Raw genomic sequence first — 25,573 nt, forward strand, 5'->3', positions numbered from 1 at the left:
AATTTTAAGTAAATATTTCAAGTTATTTTACCCAAAATCGTATAATCTTAACAAACTTTTACAGTAAAATGTTAAAATGGCAAACAGAAATCTAATTTATTTGTATGACGCGGGGAAAAATGAAATGTCATTATATTCAATTGTCCCATCTCAGCCCCTGTCAATAAAACAAAGCTGAAATAAAAAAATTAAGTCACAAAGTTTTATTAATGCTACAGCTATTGTTGGGATTTAGGCTTTTACTTAACTTACTGACTTATAATATAAATGTCTGAAATTCATTTAGAACAGAGGCCTTTATTATAAAATGTTTCACGCTATAGCGGTCTGTCCCGGCTTTGCACGACTAAAAATGTATTGCAAAATAATATTATGCCATTAAAACATATAATGCCCTTCTAATGTTGAAAGAATTGTTGAAATCTGCCCAGTAGTTTTTTAGTTTATTGAATACAATAATTAAAACTTCCCTCTATTATATATATATATAGATTAAATGTACTCAAAGTAAACGTTTTATTTTTTAATAATAGACAGCCTTTATGTGCATCGCACGGGTTGTGTAAATTATGTGTGTAATAGTATATTTTAATTAATACATTAATTAAAATATACTATTACTATTAAATTTGTAAAGTTGTCACTGACATTGTTTTTGCTTTACGCCATATGTTTAATATAAATAACCAAAAGCTTTCGTTAATGCAGCATTCAAAATGTGAACATAAATTTCATATTTTTTAGTATATATCCTATACAAATTAGTTTTAGTAATAAATTGTTCCCATTGACATAATTGCTAACTGTACATTTGAAATAAAGTTATATTCCACATATTTACAGTAACAAAAAGTACAAAAATGCCGATAGACCCCATTCTCATACTCGCAAGTGTTTTCTTTACGGATATAGCACCCTTTCATCGTGTTTATCCTTTCTGGCTCTCCCCTTGTTGGTGTAATTTTGATGTTATTCCATTTTACTAACAAATGTTTGTCGTGGTAATGTTCTGTACAAGTGTTTGTGTAGTAAAAACAGTTCTTTATTTTCAATGAAGCTATAAGTTGTGGTTGGCTTCTTTCATTTTAGGTTTACAAGGAGAGGCTGAGTATTTTTTCACTCTGTTCAGTTTCTTCAAGGGGTAATTATTTCGTTATTGTCATATGCTCCTTACTTGGTGGGAGGTAGGATGTATCTTCTTGCAGACTAAGATAGTCAGTAGTAAGTCAACCTGTCTAAAATAGGAAGGTCAATTTTATTCACTTTACCTAATTTCAAAGACAAATTAACGAACTATGAACAAATAAATTACCACAGTATTACGGTAATTACTTGGTCTATGAGGGCTAAGCGTAATCATTATTTTTTTCATTAGATTTTGGTGAACATTATATAGGGTAACATTTTAGTATTGAAAATAAACATTCCGTCTCGTAGGACCAATAAAATCCATTAAAATTGTTCATACCTTCAATTTTGTAGTGATAAATACAGTGACCCTAGTAATAAATAAACACCTACAAACGGAAGTCCCATACATAACGTATTAAGTAATCCATTTACTTGTTTTATCGCACACAAATTCTGATATCGAATAATTACGTCATAAATTAAGGCTCGTTACATACACTGCGATTACACGCCGCCGCTCCAAGCTTAATCTGAAATTTATAACAAGAACACAATTAACAATGATAATGAATCTTTTGTACTTTTAACGTATATTATATTTATATTATGAAAGTATAGGTTACATTTAGTCGGCTATCACTTAGGAACACTATTATCAAACAACTGTATTGATAAAGGTAGAAATCTTCAACAAGTATCTTCGGGCTCGGTAAATTAAAAAAATTGATTAAAATAATAATGTATTTTTTTCTTTAATTACAGGTGAGCTATGCTTGTTTACTTGAGAAAAAGATGCTAAATATGGTGAGTTAAATACTTTAGAGAATCTTCCAGAATATAATGTAATATCTAGTCCTTTCTAGTCCCAATTCGCTCACTATAGACGACCATAACGTCTCCAAGTTTTCGAACATACTAACTTGTCCTACAGATTAAACAATTAACTAATCAACCGTCACCAGAATGCCGCGGCACTAATCAAAGAACATCCCCCCTCCCGCCGCCCCGTAGCTCAAGTTTTCAACTCAATCAGAGCTTTAATATTTGCACAAAACGAGGATAATTTTGTTAAACGGTTTTCGTTGGAGTTCTAAGTAACATAACGTTTGATATACGGGATTTTAATAGCAGCGTGAACGCTTTGACAATTTGGATTTTTGTGACAAGAACGCATTTTTTAAACGTTCTATATATACAATGTACATAATACATATGTATTATATGTACATTTTATACAACACATATGCATTCCGCTAATTGATAGATTTTTATATTACATGTTTTTTAAGGCAGTTTTTGCTGTGCACCACCACTATGGGGAGCTGCCAACTGAAGTGTTTCCGAACCAATTCGACTTAGGGTCCTTCAAGAAAAAAGTGTAACAATTCTTAAAAGGCCAGCTACACACTCGCGAGCCCCCTGGCGTTGAGTGTCCATGGGCGGCGGCGGCGTCCACTTCACCCTTTTTCTATACAAAAAAAAACCCTCTCCTTCTTTAACGAAAAGTTTTTCAGCGTAATATTATTTATAATAGCAAACCATTTGTAGAAATCAAATGTAAAAAAGCCTAATGTTGATGTTTTTTTAATATGAATTAAGAAGTTGTAATCCATAGGATCAAATTCGTGCGTTCTTAAACGAAATACTCCATCGTGTATTTCTACCAGTACGGTTATTAACGAGCTACGTATTAATCCACCAATTAAAACTTTGGTGGTACAAAAACGTTTTGAAAACAACTTGTTAGGTATTTTGATGTTCGCCTAATTCTTGACGTTTACCTTCGGTTCGGGTCAAATTTTAACTCTTAGTAGTGAGTTGGATTTTGTTTGTAACTTTCCCAAAATTACAAACAAGTCTTTCATTTTGATGTAGTGTTGGCCTTGTGGCTTCAGCGTGCGACACACATCCTTGAGGTCGTAGGCTCGATCCCCGGCTGTGCACCAATGGACTGTTTATTTGCTCATTTAACATACGCTCGAACGGTGAAGGAAAACATCGTAAGGAGACCGGTTTTCCTTAGACCCAAAAATTCGACAGCGTGTGTCAAGAACAGGAGGCTGATCACCTACTTGCCTATTAGATTGACAAATGATCATGAAACCGATACAAAAATCTGAGGCACTAAAAAGGTTGTAGCGTCACAGGGTTTTGTCGGGTTTTTAAACGTGATCATTGTTATTAATCAACTACGAGGTTAAGATGAATAAAAAAACAACAAACAACAACAAATTCCTCAAAATTGTTCCCTACTATTAATAATAATAACAATTTTTTAAAGTACAAATATGCTTATTTCCCATAATAAAAAGCATTATTTTTTCAGAACACTTACAGTAATTAAATGCGTTACGCGAACCAACGATGGTTCGTACTTTCCTTTCCATTAAAATAATTTCAGTTTGTAACGTTAAAAATAATATAAGCTCTTACGGTCCCATACAAAAGTAGATTCAATTCCATTACCAGGCCTAAAATAGGCTTTTTTTAAAAGTGTTTAATATGGACATATTAAGGAGGCGCAGAAAGTGTGAGTCAACAGTAAGTAATGTATGGAGGTTGAAAGTATTTTTTCAGCCGCGACTCCCAGTCTTTCATTTGCTAAAACATTCGCAATATCGGCCTAGTCTACAGACTTATATAGAACTAGACAGGTCAACTTTTGATCAATATTTTTATGTTATTTGTTTACTTCTTTGTAAAGTAAATACTAAGTGTGTGTATTTGAAAAATTACACAATAGGAGATATATAAACATTTAATTATATGTTAACAAAATAAAGCCTAAAAGTTGTGTATATATATTTTTATTCGTAATTATTAAGAAATATATATTTAAAACAATTCCATTACATTCACTATAAATTTTAAACATTCATAAAAAAATATCGTAAACAGGTCGCATCTATAACATAGCACGTCTTTACCAAGAAAGTGATGAATGCAGCGAGTTTGTTCACGTCAAGATGCGGAAATCTCAAAGAAACCCGTAGCGGAAACAAGTGAACCGCGCCCGCCCGCCCTGATTGGCAGCGAGGGCGGGCGGGTCTCAAAATTAAGACCTTTTTTCATTTCTCACCCTACATTTTGTTGGGTTTCGTAGAACTATTTTAATAATAAAATTATTATTTGGGTAAAGATCTGAATGTAATGTAGTAAGGATCACCGATGTGTTACTTGCTATTGAAGCATGTTCTTAAAGCGCCACAAGAACTACTTTATTTTAAAGTTCGTAAACTTCCAAGTATCGATGTAACATCAATACATATCCGCAACGTGAGCGAATTGCAGATAACTCCAATATACACTGGTAGCAAGGCTCCTCAAATCTAAAAGTAAATTGCATTTACAACTTTTAAATCTTCAGTTTTATGTCTGATCCTACATCCCGGTCATAAATAGCGGATCGACATAAAAACGGATCGGTAGGCTTTTCCAATCCGACATAATATTTACGAGAGGCCACTTTAACGCCTCTATTTACTGATGACGCTGTAAAGACATGACGATAAACGTTTGACGTGCTATTTTGTGCTCGTTACAGTGAAATTATATGGATGGTATTTTATTTATATTTTATTTTGGGAAATGAGCTTGTATGTCATATCTATGTCCTTATGTTTCTCCACAATGTGCACTATTTGTTTGCAACATCGCCCTTACCCAAGCTTTAAAACATTTTACATTACAGATTGTTTCTATTTCCCTTAAAAATTATTTAAAACGTGGCTAATTTGCAGGCGAAACTTTGCCCGTTTACACAGCAAAGATAATTCAATTTACGTAACTCTAAAAAGCGGCGGCACCGGCGACCGAAAAAGACGAAACCTGTGTATTTTTCAAACAAATCCGAGACAGCAAAAGTTGTAGCGCAACGGATCCCCGTCCGCCTTTTCCTACGATCTGAATTGCAAATGGCACCGCGATGACGGCTTTATATAAAACTAAAAGTGTCGCGCAAACTTCGGATTAAACTTCCCCCGCAGGTATAGAAACAAAAACCTCACTTACAATTATGATAATTTCCGTCGTATCTCACCGGATTGAATTTGCATGGCCGCTATCCATGGCTATGTCAACTAAGCTACCTTCCTTGATGAATAATGGAATCGCGTCACTTACCTGAGATATTAACATATTTATTAATAACATAAATATGAGACGTCCGCTTCGCTCGGCGCCTGAACGACGAATGGTCGCGCTGGCGTGACTGTTGACATTTCGGGAGATACCCGCAAACTTGGCAAGCGGTAAAGCTTATACTGAATTGTTCTGAAGCGAGCTAATGTATGGCATTCGTTAAATAAATTGAGTTAGTACGTTGCGACAGTATTCATTCAGTTAATGTGTACGGAATTCAACACAAATATAGCAGACACGGTACATGTTTAAGTTCGACGAGTTAAGTTACATTGGAGCAAAGATTTACAATTTTTGATCTTTCCTTACCAAATCTGTATAAGGGACAGTCCAACGCTAAATGCCACATAAAAAGTATCGAAATCAAGTCCCCAGGGTACCGTCGAAATCCTCGCAACTTTTTATAACGGTATTAAATCATTAGATTTCCCTGTGGTCTACAGAAGAGGGGAGATGCAACTTCATAGCTAAATTAAATACGTGGATTGCAGGTGAATCGACCGTAAAAAACCGTGTGTCCGTCTGCCTGTTGACCTTAATTTATCGGACCCTGGAGGCGAGCGATCGAGCGTGCCGGAATTTCAAGAAATACTGGAAATTTCAAGTTGCACCGTTTATTTGTCTGTATCGGGAGAAATGCGGGGCTTTATTTAACAAAAGTTTCTTATTCGAGAGCGCATCTCTTTAATAAATATTTCCACGCGCCTTAGACTATTTTTGCATAGAACAATACACTTTCATATATCAAAATCTAGAACAGTTTTGTGGTTGAGCTCGTTGCACTAACTAATTGATAATAACGATATCTAATTAGTCATAATCAAACATTTGACCTAATTTATTAACCATAGCACACAGTACGAGCATTGTGGTTGTTGATATTTTACATAAATGGCCACCGAATTTCGCTCACTTTATGTGTATCGATTGGGAAATATAGGTCAGTCACGAATTACATAGATTTTATAACAGTTTTTTGCTTGGCCCAAGTCCCAGTCGTAACTATGGTTCTTGGTTTTATTTGAAATTGGCTGACCCAATTAGCTTATCCAATACGTTATAAGCGTGTAACCGCGTCACTATGTTCGTGAGTTTTAATACTATTAATAATGTTCAAGTTGTAAAGCAGATTTAGATATCCATTTTGTTACTGAACATTATCAATGTTTTTTAACTTAAAAAATTGCATCACCGTGATTTTGATAATATCCCACATTAGCTGTCAGTTGTCAATTTTTCCCGCGCAACGCCATCATGGCGGCAAGTCAGACGTCATTATGCGCAACGGAACACTGCGCCAAGTTTCTGCTGCGTTCTGAATAATGCATGTATTCCCGCACATTAAACCGATACAGCGCGGATTAAATATGGAGCCTGTTTAGTCATTCACTAACTACAAGGTGAGAATATACTGCTCTTGTCTACAAGATTTAATTTTGCGTACCAACGAATTAATTGCGATGTCAACTGGCGGTTGTCTACGTGATAATTGAGTACATCGCGTTACGCTCGCTAATATAATAAACCAATGTACTCTGAATGTTGACAATTGTAGTTGTTTTGTTAATTCTTGAAAGGTTCTGTGAATATACATAGAACAGAAATACTTCAGTCTTCAGCAGATGTGATGATGTGTGGGAAATGAAAACCTTCAATGAATTATTTGTTTATATAACAGGGGGCAAACTGGCAGGAGGCTCATCTGATGTTAAGTGATACCGCCACCCATGGACACTCTCAATGCCAAAGGGCTCGCGACTGCGTTGCCGGCCTTTTAGGAATTTTGTACGCTCTTTTGTTGGAGGACCCTAAATCGAGATGGTGGTCGAAACGCAGCAAAAACTGTCTTTAGAAACGTTCAGTTGTGAAACGACGGACGTCGACGTAATACGGGTGGTATTTTGTATTCTGTGTTGACATTAGATGATGAAACTCAGCTGGTATTCATCACCTACTAATACTCTCCGTGGTAAATTCGGCGGAAGATGAAAAACTCGCTCGGAGAGTGACTGGTTATCGACGATTTGAAACGCTCTTCGTTGAATACGTACTAACGTAACGATTAATTAAAAATGTTTAGCAAACTAGTTATCAGTCAAAGACAAAATCTTCTATTAGGTCAGGACGTCAAAATTTTTGAAACGACTAAATGTACATTGCAGCAGAGACCAGTGTGGATCTAGTGGTTCCAACGTGCGTTTCTCATCCCTGGGGTCGTAGATTCGCATGCGCATTTAACACTGAAGGAAAACATCGTGAGAAAACCGATATTAGACCCAAATAGTCGACAGGCAGGCACTTTTTTATTAGAAAAAGAATATACAGATCCAGACCAGACAGGCCCAGACCTAAAAGGTTGTAGTGACATTGGTATATATACTAAATTTGCATTTAGACTCAATGGCTAATGTAAAGAGTTACAGTGAACATTCTTAAAAATCACATATCGTATGCGCTATCGCTCTCACAGACGAACAGTTGTGTTCCGTAATTGCGACCACTGCCCTACTTCCATAAATGCTTGTGAATTGTGATGCATGTACTAAAGATTCTAGTGATGTGATTCATTGGTATCAATAATTTGCATGATGAACTTTATATCGTGTAATTTCGAATTAGTATGTTAATTATGAGTATCTTAACACAGTGTTTAACCGTCTGTAGGCTTGGATCTTTTCTTTTATTTAACATACACTTTATTTTGTATATGTAGATTATATTGTTTAGATAGTCTGTACCCCACAGTTTTACCGCATTATCTTATGTATAAAATTCTCGTGACGCGGTGTTTGTAGTTAAACTCCTCCAAAACAGCTCGACCAATTCTCATGAAATTTTGTGTGCATATTGGGTATGTCTGAGAATCGGACAACATCTATTTTTCATCCCCCTAAATGTTAAGGGTAGTCCAAGCCAATTTTTTTTTTAATTTTAGATAAAAAATTTATTCTTTATTTTTTTATGATACAGCATTAAAAAATACATACAACCCCTAATTTTCACCCCTCTACGATCAACCCCTATTTTTTATTATAAATGATATACATGGCAAAACGACGTTTGCCGGATCAGCTAATACATACCTATATAACCATAAGCTAGACCAATATTAAGTTCATAAAAACTAAATCAGTAAGTCTCTGTAAATCAGTACATCTGGTAAATTGCGTTTACTCTGTGATGAAAAGAGAAAGATAAGTAAGTTAGAACAGTGCAACTATACATTTTACGTCTTTAATGATAAAATTGTTTATTAGTTATCATAACAATCACGTAAGTATACAGTATTTAAAATTTTCTTAAGCTACATACTAATAATAAAAATAATTAGAACAAATATAAAAAGTTAGGTCCCTGTGGCGGTGTACCTTTAACGCTAGCAGCATTTCATTGCTGTATTGCGATACTTATTCGTTCCAGCTCTGTGTCCATTTATGTATTTTAAATTATTAAGCGCAAAATGGCTTAAAATCTTACCTGAACCTTAAGCTGTTTGCAGAATTCACCTGTAAATAGTTAAAGAGGTATTGTGCAACGAGTTGCGGTGGACGTATTGGTAATGAATGTTTAACAAGATATCATTTGTAGACACGGATATGTGGGATTTATGGGCAAGCAATTTTAGCTTATCAATAAATATAGGCGCAAATTAAACTTGAGTTCTAACGTAGTATTTGTTTATTTAAATTTGATGTTTATGATGGGATGAATCTTTTTAAGGGTCAAAAGTTATAAAGTGGAATGATTTGATTTATGTTTCTTTTCAATAAATAGGGCAGTGTTGGCCTAGTGACTTCAGCGTGCTACTCTCATCGTTGAGGTCGTAGGATCAACCCTGTGCACCAACCGGCTTGCCACAGACCCAAAAAGTCGTGTGTCAAGCACAGAATGCTCACCTTATCTATAAGATTGACAAATCATGAAACAGATACAAAAACCTAAAAAGGTGGTAGGGACTTTTGGACCGATTTTTACAATTTTCACCATTATCCTTATTCATAGGCTGTAGAATATTTTAAGATAAAGATAATAATACAAATAAAAACCTCTATATCACATACACTGCGGAAACTATTGACAATAGATCAGAGTGATACAATCTTATAGAAGACATACATGTCTACGAAAAAGTCCGCAATACCATGCGGCTATTGTATATTTAATAAAATAATATCCATTCGCGGAAAGCCAGGCTGAACTTAACGCTAGTAGGATATTAAAAAAATGGATAACAGCATTTAAAATAATTTAAATAACACTTCCTTAATTAAACCTTTTTTTAATTTGATTTAAACTAAATTATTATACTTTCATATCTTTACTGTATTCCGACCATATCTGTAAAGTTTTATTTACTAGTACTTAATGAAATCTAATGATTTTTATAAAATTTATTTTTATTTAGTGCTAGAAACATGCATGCCTAAATGTTCGGGTCCACTTTGCACAATCCAGTGAGCTTCCTTCCTGCCCTTTATGCTATTGACCACTCCGCGATGGCCCAATCCGAATACCGAGTCTCGCAAGAGATGCCCGTACGATAGTCGCGGGAAAGTGTCCATTCCGGCCGAGCTAAGGTCGTCAAAATAGCCCGATCTGAGCTTGAAAGGCCAACGGAGAGATTCCATTTCTACAAAAAATGATCGGACAGCTTAACATGTATTATATTGTCATACAGTCTTGATTATACTTGCTTGATCGTTTTCTTGGAAGCCGTTTAAATTATTTTTGAATTTGGAATGGCTTTACAAAACCACATTCATATTATAATATCCGTTGACATATTCGCAAAAAGCAATAAACGCGATATTAACTCCGCTAGGTCTTAGCCGTTGATTAAATTCGGTTCGCCACATTGTTCGCCATTATTCAAGAATGTAATAACTGTCTAGGACTGTATTGTGAGCGTCACTTTTGTTGCGCCTTTGTTAACATCGACACAGGGATTGCTATCTCAATTTTATTTCATCATATAAACTTACCAACTGACCTATATTTAATACACTATTAGGGCGGTAAGTCATGCGTTCAAGCCACATTTTCACTCGTACATATACGTAGGTATACGTACTCGCTTGCATATCAAAGACACAAAAATAGTGTATCAACCGCCGAAACAGAAGCCTATATTGACACTTACAACTTGTATAGAAAAATTGTATGACCGCTATAATCGTAGTATCGCTCTCGCAAACAATACTAATCAAATCAAATTCTATCAAAAAAAAAAATTGCTAGCCTACGAGTGCACGTAGTCTTTACTAAACAGTGGATATTGGAAAAATAGTACAACAATGTATAACAGAGTGTTTTCCCCTTAAAGTCAAAAGTCAAAAATCATTTATTCATACAGGTAACACAATGTTCACTTATGAACGTCAAAAAAGAATTTAACGAACTTAATAGAGACTGTAAGTGTTATTGGACACTTTCTTATGTTAAAAATCCTTTAGAGTCAATTAGGTTAAATTAGGCTTGATTGTAATGTTAAATTGTGTCTTTAAATTAAAAAAAAATTAATTACTATAAAGCTAACATTTCCGTAAATAAAACTTGTAGAAATTCCACGTAGAAACAGGGCTATCGCTATAACTCACAACTATCAAACAAATTAAACGCTCGCTACAATTTCACAGATACAATTCATTTTGCGACGACAATAGTTTCACCGCGAAATGTCACTTGTTCGACTAACTGTATTAAGAATTCCATAAACAATGTTCCAGTTCAGAAATAGCTCGGCATAGAGTAAATAGACTTATGTCCGCGGCGATATTTCCCGCTCAATAATGCATTTGATCGATCAGTTACAATTCGTTACTATTTTATGAATGAGAATTATTAATCTAGATACATTTGTGTTTTTAGTTCTTGTTTTTTATGATGATCACGTAATTTTAAGTTCAAAATTTAAAAATTATGTTAATAGAAAAAACATTTATTTTTAATCGTTTATTTGCAAAGAAAGTGGTACATTCAGATTGACTAATTATTAAAAAAAACGCACAATCAACCATATAAAACTAGTCATGTAGATGTCATAATAAAAGTAAGAGTTAAGTTATTTATAATTGTCAAATATTAAGGTCTAAATACTCTCCAACACTATAAATTAACTTTGATTTATAAAATTAATCACCTTCCCCTTGAAAACATTACACGGCAGTGATAACTTCTGGAAAGGTGATTAAATTAAAAAGTTGTAATATTTTTGAAGTGAAACTTTTTTAAGCGCATGAGGGTAAAATTTTTACGGAACGTCACGAAGATGTGCAACGTTTTTGTCGAAGAGAAGGGAGAGATCGATTGATGCCGATTGAGAGAGAGAGAAGAGTGAATTACCTTATAGAAATTATATTTTTAAAATTAAAATTTCGTAAATAGAATTCATGAAATATAAGTATTTTATATTATTTATTGAAATCTCATATGACGAATTATAAATGAAAACGCCAGTTTTAAATTAGTTATTACTCTTCAGTTAGGCTAGATCGTAATGTGTCACTGTTGCAGGGGCTATTTAAAAAAAAATAGTAAAAAACTACTATTTATTAATACATAGGCGACGTACTTCGGCCCAATTAATGGCAAATGGATCGCGCTAGTGACTCATTACAGCGAATGCTTGCATTGTAATTGGAATTATTGGTAAAGCCTGGTCGAGCCTTTAATCTTCTCGAGTATTAATGGGTCAAGATGCATGTAGGCCTTTGAGGCTACTGTGTGTTTATAAATCACCATATTAAAACGCTAACCTCAAAAGGGAAATGCAGTATCAATTACATTAGAACAGTGTAACATTTTTTAATTCTTGAGTATTTTCTTTAACAAGTTTTCGTCGACTTTCAATATCAAACAGCAATATTGGCCTAGTGCTTCAGCATGCGGCTCTCATCCCTGAGGTCGTAGGTTCTATCCCCGATCACCAATGGGCTTTGTGCGTATATATACGTGCGTTAACAGTCCCTCGACCGGTGAAGGAAAACATCGTTAGGAAACCGGCTTGCCTTAGACCCAAAAAGTCGACGGCGTGTGTCAGGCACAGGTGGCTCATCAACTTGCCTGTAAGGCAGTCAAATGATCTTGAAATAGATACAGAAATCTGAGAACAGGGAGAACTAGAAAGGTTGTAGCGACTTGTTGCTTTAAATAGTTATTGCTGGAAATTGAGCTGTTCAGGTCCAATGTCCTGTGTGAATAAAAATAATTGTCTATTGTTCTTTAAGTTAACAAATTCAAAAACCTTGTCTTATTAATTGTTTAAACCTATGCGAACGAATAACTCGTACGGTTAAGTGAAGTTTTCTATAGTTTAAATGCTTTAACTAAACGTTCAATCATTAATTGTTTATTTTATATAATAGTTGAAATATTAGATAAAATCACACTAACTTCAATAACAGGAAATCCTTTGCTACCATCAAAATATTTTAATCGCCTAAATAACACCTTTTAATTGGAAAACTATCAAAATAAATTGGTGCTCTGTATTTATTTCGGGACGCAACATATTTTGACAGATTTTTTCGTCCAACAATTCGAAAATACTTATAATATAAAAGCACTTGCATTTGAAGCTTTTAAATTCCAATTTTTAGTTTTTATTCATATCGCCTTTTACTTCTTCAAACGTATTAAAATCAAAAATACTAAGATATCAAATCATTAATTTACTAAAATTAATTCTATTAATATAAAATTTTTGATATTGATGCGCATAAAAATAAGATTTTAAAGACTTGCTTTAAGCAGTGCAAGCGCATAAAGATTAACTTGCTTTTCCTTCAGCTTAAAATATTTATAATTTTTTAATTTATCTAATTTAGACCAGAAGAGTTTCTTGAATATGTTAGCCATATTACTCTACATGGTAGGCATAAAGTAAAAGAGTAGAAATCAATTTGTGTAGTTGCGACTTAAATATTCTATGATCGGGAACGCTGAAAAAACACTACACAACAACGCTTCCCTGTACTCTAATAACGTGCTTTCGTGTGATTGGACAGCTGCTACTTGCTTGCTGATTGTAATACATTAACGCCTGTAGGAATAGCTAAAACAGGTTTTACTACTATCATACTCTGTCTTTAAAGTAAAAATAAATTATTGGCGCTATAACCCTTATGACTTAGATTACTATATGTTTCTTTAATTTTATTTCTTTATCCTGGTGTGTTCATTATCAGCATTTTTTAAGAATGTGCACAGCTGGAACAAACACGACCTGACCACATGTTTGACCACTAGTCACTCTGTTCATTTAAATGTTTAAATCTAGAAAAAATATTATACACCCTTATAATATAGCAAAGAAAGACTTTAGCGTGCGACTCTTATACCTGAGGTCGTAGGTTCAATCCCCGGCTGTGCACCAATAGACTTTCTTTCTATGTGCGCATTTAACATTTGCTCGACCGGTGAAGGAGTTTCAAAAACATCGTGAGGAAACCGACATGTCTTAGACCCAAAAAGTCGACGGCGTGTGTCAGGCACTGGAGGCTGATCATCTATTTGCCTTAAGATTTAAAAATGATCATGAAACAGATTCAGAAATCTAACCTGGACTGTCTGAATCTGGCCAAGACCTAAAGAGGTTGTAGCGCCACTGATATTTTTTTTTAATAATATATCAATGCTGTTGATGAGAGACTAAGAAGTATTTTTCAAACTTCTATACATTTATTATAACTATTGAAATTCATCTTTATCTATATTCATAACAGATACTTAACAATGTTTACATAAAGATTAAATCGTTGTATCAAAACTTTTATCATTTATTCAAAAGGAAAACGATGTTACCTACTTTAACCACTATTATGCAAATTGCTTGTGGATTCACAGGTGTAGGCTGTCCGCCTTGTCAGGGATTTACATAAAAATTCTGGTGTAATCCTCATAATTCCATTGAAAAAATACACGTAACTTATATAATAACGTTAAATTAACGTTTAATTTTGTTCAAGGTATTCCTAGAAAAATGATTATGTACTTTGTCGCCAGCATATTAATTAATAATTGCAAAGTGATTTCATTTTGTTTCTACCACTAATTTCGTTATGCGCATAATCCCCAAAAAGCTAAGATATAAAGATACCCATAGTCGCAGTTAGAGATAGGGTTTACAACCGACTCTCAGCTAAACAAACATAACGTATACTATGTATTTAAAGAAATAGCTAAGTTATTAAGTAAACGAAGTCTGTCAATCACTTAGCTTCCCCATTTCCGTTTCAACCTCAACTTGGAAATGATAGGAAAGCCCCAAAGATAAGCATTGGCTAGACGCGATAAAATTATGAAAAAGCAATCAAAAGTACAAGACAATGCTTCCCACAGCGGTGGGGGCTTGGGGCAGAGTTGGGGCACATAGTAAAGGTACACAAGAGGTGCCTGGCACGGGTTGCGCCGGCTAATAACCCCGTTTAAGTGCTATTGAAAAAAATAGATAAGACCAATTCCGTTTATCGAGTTTTAATGGGTTTCGGTTTTAACTTTGTACTTCGTTCATGATATTGTATGATGGTCTTAAATTAAAAAGAGACACTTGTACTGCGAGGCGATAATATTATTACTATCATGAGTCTATCAAAGTTAAATAAGAATTAACAAAAACCTATTCATTGAACCATCTCCCTTTTTATATCCGAGATGGAAAAGCATTTGCGCGTCCCCTGCCCCCGAAAGTTGCAAGGGATATGTGGGACTCGACCCCCACCAGAATCTCGGCTATTCAGAGACTGGCTGAGCAATACACACTACTTCGAGTAGATTCTACAAAACCGCGTGAGAGGCTCTCGTAATCTTATGTCAGATGTGTAACTTACATAATTATGCAAACAGCCTCTCACAGTAAAGGCAGGAGATTCATGGAGGCATGGAGTTGCTTTGCGATATATTATTATCACAAACACCAATTTTATTTTTTGAAAATTTTTTGTTTTTATTTTTTTATGACACAGCACACAAAAATACACCCGTATGTATTTTTCTAATTTTCACCCCTCTACGATCAACCCCTATTTTTTATTATTATGGAAAGTGGTTTTTAATGAACTGAAAAAAAAATTCCTAGAAACAATATACATACATGGCAAAACAACGTCAGCTAGTATGATATATAATTTTCAACTTGAAAAAAACATAAATGGTATTTAATACAAAATGTAATAAAATTGTTCACTTAACAGAAGGTTAGTCGTCTTATCGTCTTTAATATATTTTTATCGCAAGTGTAACGTCGCTAAGTGCTTAAGTGGCCTGACAAGGTGGAAAGAGTCATTGCTTTTTCTAGCTCCAACCTTAATACCTCTAACGAATGTGACCTCTTTCGCTGTTTTACTCTTCAAGTTGTTTCTTTTAATAATAAAGAGGTTTTTCATATTTATACGAACGATATTCTGTTACTTTGATTCTAAATATAAACTAGATTTCAAAAGTTATTTACGAGAAATTTAAAACGTTGATGTAGTTAACTCGGTGTGATGAATAAATAGTGATGTAGCTACCAAATTAAATTAAGACTCAATAAATAAACCAAAAAATTGTTTACATATTGACATATAATCACTTATATAAAGAAAGAAAGAACTTTATTATACACAATAAAAAGTATATTTAGGTATAAAGTGATCTTCTCAAGTGTAGGGAATCCTCGTGCGGGCTCCACACTAGTATTCCCTGTGTCGTGGGCAGTCAATCTCTTCCTTTTGACATGTTAATTGTTGCACAATAAGAATACTTTCTGTATGAGCATAGGATAGGTTGAAAAGATTTTTAGTAAATGTATGTAATGTGAGTTTTGAAATACTGGATATGTAAAATATTAATAAAAGCAAGAGTAACTTTTAAATGGTATACGAATTAAGAATCCATTAAGTGTATTTTACCCTTAAATATAAAATTATCGCGGATCCATTATACTCATCCCTCAAGAAAATTACATTTCAATCGCAAAACCAGGATTTGTATTAAGTGCGCGCTGACTCAGCGTAGTACACCCTCAACGCTTTTAAAATCATTAATGAAAGATATTGACAGATTCCATTTATCTCGCGTACAAGTTTATATCAAGTCAGTCTTGTGACAGGATAATGCGTAGGCTTTGAATTTACGGAATATTTGAGAAATCAATACAATTTGGACGTCTAATATTAATTTTGAAGGCCTTAGAATGAGCAGCAGTGTTGGGCTAGTGAATTCAGCGTGCGACTCTCATCCCTGAGGTCGTAGGTTCGATCCCCGGCTGTGCACCAATGGACTTTCTTTCTATGTGCGTATTTAACATTAGCTCGAACGGTGAAGGAAACCGGCTTGCCTTAGACCCGAAAAGTCGCCGGCGTGTGTCCGGCACAGGAGGCTAACCCCCCACTTGCATATTAAAGTGACATATGATCGTGAAACAGATAAAAAAATCTGAGGCCCAGACCTAAAAAGGTTGTAGCGCCATACATATATTCTTTAAGAATTGGACAGTGATGAAGCTATCAGACAATAGATTCATATATCCTCCATCGTCTTTCTATATTTCGGAAGATAGTTGACACAACATCTTGTGTCTAAACTTTCTTAAATACCTTAATTTAAATTAAATAAAAATTCTCTGACATTAAAGTTCCGAGTGACACTCAGAGAAATGCACAGAAAAATCTTAAAACAATAGCTTATAAGTAGTAAGTAGAACGGTTAATTTTACCGACGGCGGTAATTAGCAAATCTTAAGGTAAATATGAAAAGCGTTTCCGGCTAAGGCAAAGTTTTGAGCTGTTTTATTTTTCTATTAAAACAATTGTTAAAAGCGTTTATAACTCTTCATATAAAAATACTTTTTGAAAATAGTTAATGTTAGAGTGCTTTTTGTTCTTGTATTATTATTATGTTAGCCCATATATTAACCCGTTGCTATAACAAATACAATTTCAATTATTCGGTATAACGAAAACATAATTATTTTCTATTATAGATAGAAAATACGTACAAGAAGAGCGATTGTTGTTGTATATACTCTAGTACTGAAATATCTAGCCTACTCGTATTGTATCAAAGACCCAATTTCGACTTCTTCATATATTATACGATTTTATTATGAAAAAGGCGTTGAAAACGCTCCGTATTCAGTAAAACAACACGTTAAGGTTGCTATTGGGCTTGCCAAGGTTCTGCAGTGCGCCAGGTTAGTTTGCCTGAACTGAGGGTGACATCCGTCGTGCATTGTGTTAGGCATAGCACTAATGGTATACTGTGTTGATCACAAAGAACACACAAGTAAATGAACACACACTTAAAACGGTGGTTATGTCCCCCAATGCAGTGCAATTCTTTTGATTACTTTTTGTTTTGTTTCCCAATCAATACTAGCATAGGAACTAAGACCGAACTGTTACTTACTCTAACTCTAACTACATATGAATATAATCTGAAATAAAAGAAGTTTTCATTGGAATTTCCTGTGATTAAATCCTTAAACTGAACGTTAGGCATGAAGCCACAGCAATCTCCTACACGTTGAAGCATCAGTCATTCTTCCGAAACCGAATTCCTCAATTCCGATTTAATCTAGCGAAACGCCCTTCACAATATTAAAATATGATTCCGAAGGGGCTCGGCACAATCAGCATCTGATCATACATACCAAAAATCCACGTCATCCTGAAATCGTTTTTATACCTCAACGAATATGGCTCATTATCGTACGCCCCAATTTGCCTTTGAACATGTAATTACGGTATTTCGACGGAATTAATACAAGGATAAGCTTCAAGACGATTGCGAGATTGATCAAAGAAGTTGACAACTTTGTTTATTAACGTCCATGAAGGTGATAAGAGGACGAACATTCCCAATACAGATAAAATCTTTATGGTAAAAAACAAACCAATAATAATAAATACGTTTATTTTCAAAGAAAGTGGTTCAATCTGAATTTGATTGGTTATAAAAACACCGCACAACCAGCCATATAAAAATAGACATGCAAATGTCATTAGGTAATTATCATAATAATAATAACAGCTAAGTTATTTATTTTTTGTTGTCAAAACTTATGGTAAATACTATCCCAATATAAACATTGCTTTTAAAAATCACCTTTCCCTTGAAAGCATTACATTTAATCACCTTCCAGAAGTTACAGTGATCTATAACTTCTGGAAGGTGATTAAATAGTTTGATAGCCATGGCGTGACAATTTTTAAATACATTGGCGTAACATGCAGGCGCCCACAGCCGTGTTAAATCCCTCGGTAGATACAGGCAAATTTGAAATTCGAATTTGTATCACGTCAAATCATCGAACTTTATTAAAAACGAACTAACGATAGTTTGGTTACATGGAAAAGGCATCGTAACCATGGTAACAAATCTCTCCTCAAAGACTTTTAATTTAACTTGAAAGTTGTATTGCCAACAACCAGCTAAAAGTCTACATGATTTAATATTTATAACCAATCACATCGAGTAATCACATCACTAAATCATACAAGTGTGAAACAATTACTGTTAATTCAATTTATATTTATTAAAAAGTGTCGTGATCATTATCGATAAAGAGTGCGATGTAATGACAGGGCGTTTACGATAAGATCTGTTGACTTTCACTTTTGCTTTGAGCAAAACTTTTGAAAGCCGTGGTTTAATATCGTTTGCGCGGAAATAATGAGGACGCGGTTGTATTTAGGCTTTGAATTAAAAATTCAAGTTTAGCTTACGTTTGAGATGTTAATGCAGTTGTCAAATGTATTCCGATCGCATCTCCACATAGAGACGTTTCGTCATATCGGTGATATTAGATATTTAAAATAGCAGGGCAAAAGTTCTCGAATCTTGAATAAATTTTTTCATTGAATTAGTTATTTAAATATATAAAAAAATAATACAACATCATATAGTATAATACATTTTCTACACTATGAGTCGTTTCACAACTGAGGCAGTTTTTTTGAGGTAGTTTTTGCCCCGCACCACCACTACCATTTACGAACCAATTCGACTTAGGGTCCAGAAAAGAACCAATTCTAAAACTGGCAACGCATTCGCTAGCCCTCTGGCATTGAGAATGTCCAGTGGTATCACTTACCATATACTATATATTTTTTTTTATTTTTTTTATTTACTATAAAAATAGCGATATGTCCTGCTGTCTTCTACCTTGACAACCAAATTGTCAAGCTTCAGGGGATCGTTCAAGTATTACGTAACTAATTTTGGGGGGGGGGTCCTTTTGTTACAACGTTACGATGCGGGGCGGGTATTGAATTAAGCCGTTATTGTTAATATTATTTTCGACTATCCAGTACTTTACACGACATAATGGTAACTTTTAGGTATAAAGAGTCAGTTCTATACTTGGGTACAGTAAAACGTTACGGCGCGTTAAATGGGGGGGGATGTTCAAAAATGCTATGGGAAGCCTCCTTCATCTTTACCTTCATCAGCGTCTTTCAAGGCACAGAAACTAGTAACATTTTTTTTTTTATATAATAGGGGGGCAAACGAGCTTGCGGGACGACCAAAAAGGGTAGTCCACGCAGCCCATAGACACCCATTTTAGTGGGTGCGTTGCCGGCCTTTGAGGGAGGAGTAGGCTCGTTTTTTAAAAATTTGGAGGTCGTATCTCTGAGGGAAGACCCCCCCCGGGAGCCGATTCCACAGTTCGCTAGTTCGCAAAAGAAAATGCCTTGTGAAGCGGACTGTGGAAGACCTCCAACCATCAAGATGATGCTGGTGAAATTTAGAGGTCGTTCGGCTCGTACGGTGTTGAAAAGAGGCAGGAGGGATCAACCCAAACAATTCTTCCGAACACTCCCCGTAATAAATTTTGTAAAAAACGCAAAGAGACGCAATGTCTCTGCGTAGCGATAGAGAATCAAGCCGATCAGTAAGACATTGGAGATTGACAATTCGACAAGCCCTTCGCTGAATTTGGTCAAAAGGAAGAAGCTGGTATTTGGGAGCACCGGCCCAGAGATGCGAGCAGTATTCCATATGAGGTCGTACATTGTACGGTGATTGTTTTGAACGACCCTAATTATTCTTTTTGGAATCTCTAATGGCGTACAAAGTTAAAGTACGCTAAATTAAAGCAAAGCCAAGCGGTAATTTATTACTTAACGTATTTTCGTTTCACTTAACTCTTATCGGGGCCTAATGCAAAGCTGGGCCACACTGGCTGACGGAGACAAATGACTTGTACGCGATGAGGTGCTGTGGAAAAAATCTTTGCGCTTGTCTGTGCCACACGTTATTCGTACTAAATGTTTCGACGCGTTTCGCAATATTATTTATTAAAGCGCGAAGACTGACTTTATTTAGCAGTAGTAACAATTTCAGTTTCTTTAAAATATTAAGTTGTAGTTAGGTTAATGTTTAACTTCTTTGTTTTATCTCTAAATGTACATAATTGTCTATTGTCTTATGTTAACATAACTTATAAATAAATAGAATAAATAAGTAATTTTAAAGAATTATTGTTTAAAGAATTTTTTTTTGTCGACATAGAAGGCAGTTCACCCCATCGCTGAAAATTGTCTATGTGTCATTTCTGGACTTAAATAAAATACAGTTATTGGCATTCATTTGACCAGATCTTACATCATATTAAGCTACTCTTCGTCCCTATTAATTAACTCCTTAAATAATACACAAATTAGAGAGCAACTTTAGACCATTAAGTAGGTACCTTTCGAAACAAATGACAGTCACTTACCATAACTTATTATAACTTATTATTTATCTAAGCATAAACATTTAACAATCTCCTAAAGCTATAAATCCCTTACCGAGCCTAGCCAGCTGACGGCACCATAAATAAAATTACCATAAGTGTATTTTTACAATAAATACAAACAAAAACAGGCACTTTCGCATTTCGAAACTAACCCGTTCGCTGCGGGCTGTCTCGAGATCACTTATTTGGTAGGTACAGCCATTCCGGCCACGTATGGAAGCAAGCCCTGCCTTATACGGAGCATGGACCACCATTTGCCTCTTAGTTCGCTACAATTGTACTGTATCTGTTCAATCAGTACCTATTTATAGTGTGAATTTAACATGGTCTTCGGTATGTTCGATTTTTGTTATACTTTTACCACGCTTTGTGTTTGCAAATCACAATAGCAGTGTACGTTTCTTATTCTTTGATAAGGGAAGCTAGGAAAGGGTTCAATGAGATCGTAATCTCTAGGCAATCTCCTTTACGCAAGGCGTATTTGTAAAGTTGTTGCAAAAAATGTACGCGTCGTCACCCCAGCTCGTAAATCATTGGGAGTGACGGACTGTATCAGGTGGATCTAACTTTAACTAAACCGGTCGATAGTAAGACTTGATAGCATTTTAGGGTTTTAATTGGATATAAAAAATCGATTAGAGATTTTATAGATGACACCGTAGGGGAGCTAGAATAGATTTTATCTTAATATATATAAATTACGCGTCACGTTGTTTGACCGCTATGGACCTAAACTCCTAAACTACTTAACCGATTTCAATCAAATTTGCACACAGTGTGCAGTTTGATCTAACTTAAAAGATAGGATAGCTAGATATAAAATTATGTACGTGTGTATGTCACTGAACTCCTCTTAAACGGCTGGACAGGTTTTTTTGTGCGTTTCAGTCGATGGTATAGATTCATAATCAGCTCGGCAGATTGCGCTTCAGTCGGTACTTTCATACTTTGTTTAATATCCTAATCGCTTGAAATATCATGCAACGTCTGTCGGGTCCGCTAGTAAATATATATGTATAACATAACAGTATGATTAACTAGAAATAAGTAAGTTGAATAGGTCATTAAAATCTGAAAATCATCCAAGCGTTAAATATTATATATCTGGGTCTTTAATTAAAACAAAAAATATTTTCTCGAAAATTTTTTAATTACGATATCCAAATAAGTTGCACAATAATTCCGAGAGGCCAGCACCATGTATAGCTATCGGAAACCTTTCATTAAATTGTGAACTTAATTGCGAACAAAGTGAAGATAACTTTATTGCATATAATTATTCTTGAGAAATTGTGGACATCTGTTGACGATTTTCGACATATTGTTTCAAATCACAGGTCGTTATGGTGTTCGGAGAAGTAATAATAATTGAAAATTTAATAAAGACAAATGACAGTATGAATTTGACATTTTGTAATTTTTACAGTTATCATGCTCCTTTTTTTTCTCTAATTGCATTTACGCTGTAAGGAAAAGAGACAGAGGAGTTCTTTAGTTAAAATTGTGCGTTTAGACTTACATATTTTCTACGAGTAAGAGGGTTATTATCACTATTATATCAATTAACCTTTAATATAAATCACAAAAGAATTCATTTTTTGCTCGACCCCTGTTATCGGTTTTCGGTTTAGTTTAGTCGGTATTTTAACTTTTATTCAAATCAAAGCTAAATCAAATATCAATTATTTGAAATGATTATAAAACCTCACAGTTCTATTCAAATCCAATTAAACGTGAATTGCTATCAATATTAATGGCATTCATCGTTCAATAAAATTAATCACGCGTATCCATTACACTTTACAAATGACTCATGCGCCCACGCATCTTATGCAACGTTTTTTCGTTTAATTGGACAAGCGCCGGCCAAGTACTGGTACCCTTTTTTGGTTATAACTGACTGATACGAATCTGTATGCAATCTGTGATTAATTTTCCAGTTTTGGTCCGTGCTCTGTAGTTTATATAGTTGTAGCCGATGATAAAAGCAAATTAAGAAATCGTGTGATTTTATCAATATATAAAATAAAGCTATCTTACTGGGTTAATATAAACATAGTATTTTTTTACTGAGTAAGATAAATATTTAATCTATAAAACGTTTCAATTATGATTGCCTCCATTCTTCGACTAAATTAAACCATTTATTTATTTTTAAATAATCTTATAGCTACACATATCCATATTATAAAAGAAAACATACAACAATATACAAAGCTAAAACAGATTACATTGTGAAACAGAAATCATAAGTCAATTAAGTACATTAATAGATAAAAAAATAAAATTTATTTATTACGTTTTTTTAATTTGTTAATTAACTTGTTTAATGTCTTAAATTAACTTATTACGTTTAAGAAATTAAACATTAAGCAAACAACAACTTAAAATTTTAAAGAAAAAACTAAATTGTTACCATTCAAATAAAGTCAGTCTTCCCGCTTCTTAAAATATTCCCTCAAATAGGGTATTTGGTAACGTGGAAAATATCTACATCGTCATAAATCTATTGTAGGTATATCCGAAACATTGGCGAATTACGCTGCTACAAAATAATATCTTTTTTCAAACCTCACGCCGCCATGTGTCTTAAACCATAATTAAAATAAATTAAACTATAAAAAAATACTATAATATTTCTTATAAAGTCTACAAACGCATTTCTTTTATTGCTATATGCGTTATATACGTCTCAGAATAATGAGGTTTAGATTATAACGTTGAGTTACTCAGTAAAAAGATGACATAACCGTAAAATGGGTGGTCTGGACCATGTATGGCAAGTGCGTTCAAGGACCGCGACCATATTTGGATTCACCGCTGCAGGGTTATATTTATTATGTAAGGCTTAAGAGATAAGAGCTCAGGTTTTTAGGGTTTAAAACTAACTTATTCAATGTATTCTATGACCGAAATATTTTTATAACCAACCCGTTTAGTTTGGTTTAAGGTTAATAACACTATTAGCAGTAATACGGAAATAGAGTACAATTAAAATAAAGGAGGACAACTCGCAGCCTTATCGCTTTCGAGCGATCTCTTCCAGGCTACTTATGTATGAAAAAAATTAGATAAAGTGAGCGCAAGAAGGGCAAAACTACATAAGACATTTAGTTACTTAGACTATTGAGACAAGCAATTATTTTACTGCTTATATACTTCACATTAAGTAAATAGGACATTAAATATTAAAAGGAATACGTAATCTTTCAGGTTCATATGCTTCCATACCTGTTTGATATATTTAAAAAAAGTGCGTGCATACAAAGCACACATGTCAGAAGTAAAACTTCTTTGGCAAACTAATTTTTAAGTCTTGTTCATATTTATACAAATCTAAAACTTTAGATTTCCGATAATTAGAGGGTGGGACAAAAAAGATATGTTAGGAATTTAATGAATTTAATTGTCATTAAAATATTAAGTGTCGAAAATTAATACAAATTAATAATTTATTTCTTCGATAATAAAAACACGTGGCATTTTAATTTACATTTCGTCATTTGTGATTTCAATAAATTATTTTGCATAAATTATAAAATAGTAATATTTCATAAATTCTCTTTACGAATTTTTAATTTTATAAATAGAATTTCTATAAGGTATTTCGCCCTTCTGAATCTCTCTCAATCGGTCTCAATGGTTCTCGCCCTTTTCTTCGACAAAAACGCTGCACATCTTCGTGACGCTAATATTATTATTAAAAAATTTACCCTCATGCGCCTAAAGAAGTTTCACTTCAAAAACTGTGATAAACGCTATCTTGTGGTAATTAAAGTTAGTAAGTCTATTTTCTTTTATTCGACACGTTGAACGCAACTAAACATTAACGACCACTATAACCCACTCATCTAATAACATTGGGAGAGGAATAAATCCATTTTTTAGTCCATAATAGGTCTTTGGCGGCGGGTATCTATTCTGTCGTTCGATATCGTGACAGGCAGCGAGTGCGACACGTGCGCCCGTTCACGACTTGAGCGCACGACGCGTTTTGTCGTCACAATTGTAATTTATTGCCGGACGTTCGCCTCTGACGGTGTCGGTTATAATCGACGTTATTAAGGTACCATAGACTAAAGTCTGCGTCTTATGGTATGAAGGAATGATAGACTATGTTTTGCGAAAGATGAGAATAATTTTTATTTATGTGAATTAAAATGGTATCATGGTGTAAACTGTAAAGGTTGCACCTCCATACAAACATTTTGTTGAACAAAAAACATGGCAATAGAGTGCTTATGGTTAAAGCTACAGTACAGTATTACCAACGTGTATGCCTACTTATCTTTTGCTTCGGAATCATTATTACAATGCATCCAATTTAAACGTTTCATAAAGAATTTAACGACAAAATATATTTGTTGGATACATGACAGTATGAATATTTAAAACATATTGTATACTTATCAAAATGTTGTTTGCATGATCTGTTCATTATATGTTGAGTTATATTTTATAATTGTTTATCAAATCGTCAGCTTTTTACGAAGAGAAACAGATTATTCAAATTTAAATTAGTTTTTTGCGGTACCCTCGTATATTTGACAAATATATTACCAAAGTCGAGCATACCAA

At 34.2% G+C, this 25,573-nt stretch overlaps 1 protein-coding gene across 6 annotated transcripts in view; it reads left to right on the forward strand.

Annotated features, from left to right (window-relative positions):
• The window catches only part of LOC125057859 (teneurin-m), a 231,422-nt gene that overhangs the window by 135,223 nt on the left and 70,626 nt on the right, over nt 1-25,573 (forward strand). The window contains exon 1 of one of the 6 annotated variants that reach the window (XM_047661783.1): nt 1,894-1,935. The exons of the other annotated variants lie outside the window; for them this stretch is intronic. The gene's annotated coding sequence lies outside the window, so the exon portion shown is untranslated. Of the gene's footprint in view, nt 1-1,893; nt 1,936-25,573 lie in introns of those variants that run through there. 6 annotated transcript variants of the gene reach the window in all.

The sequence above is a fragment of the Pieris napi genome, chromosome 17 (assembly GCF_905475465.1).
Source record: "Pieris napi chromosome 17, ilPieNapi1.2, whole genome shotgun sequence".
Taxonomy (NCBI): domain Eukaryota; kingdom Metazoa; phylum Arthropoda; class Insecta; order Lepidoptera; family Pieridae; genus Pieris; species Pieris napi.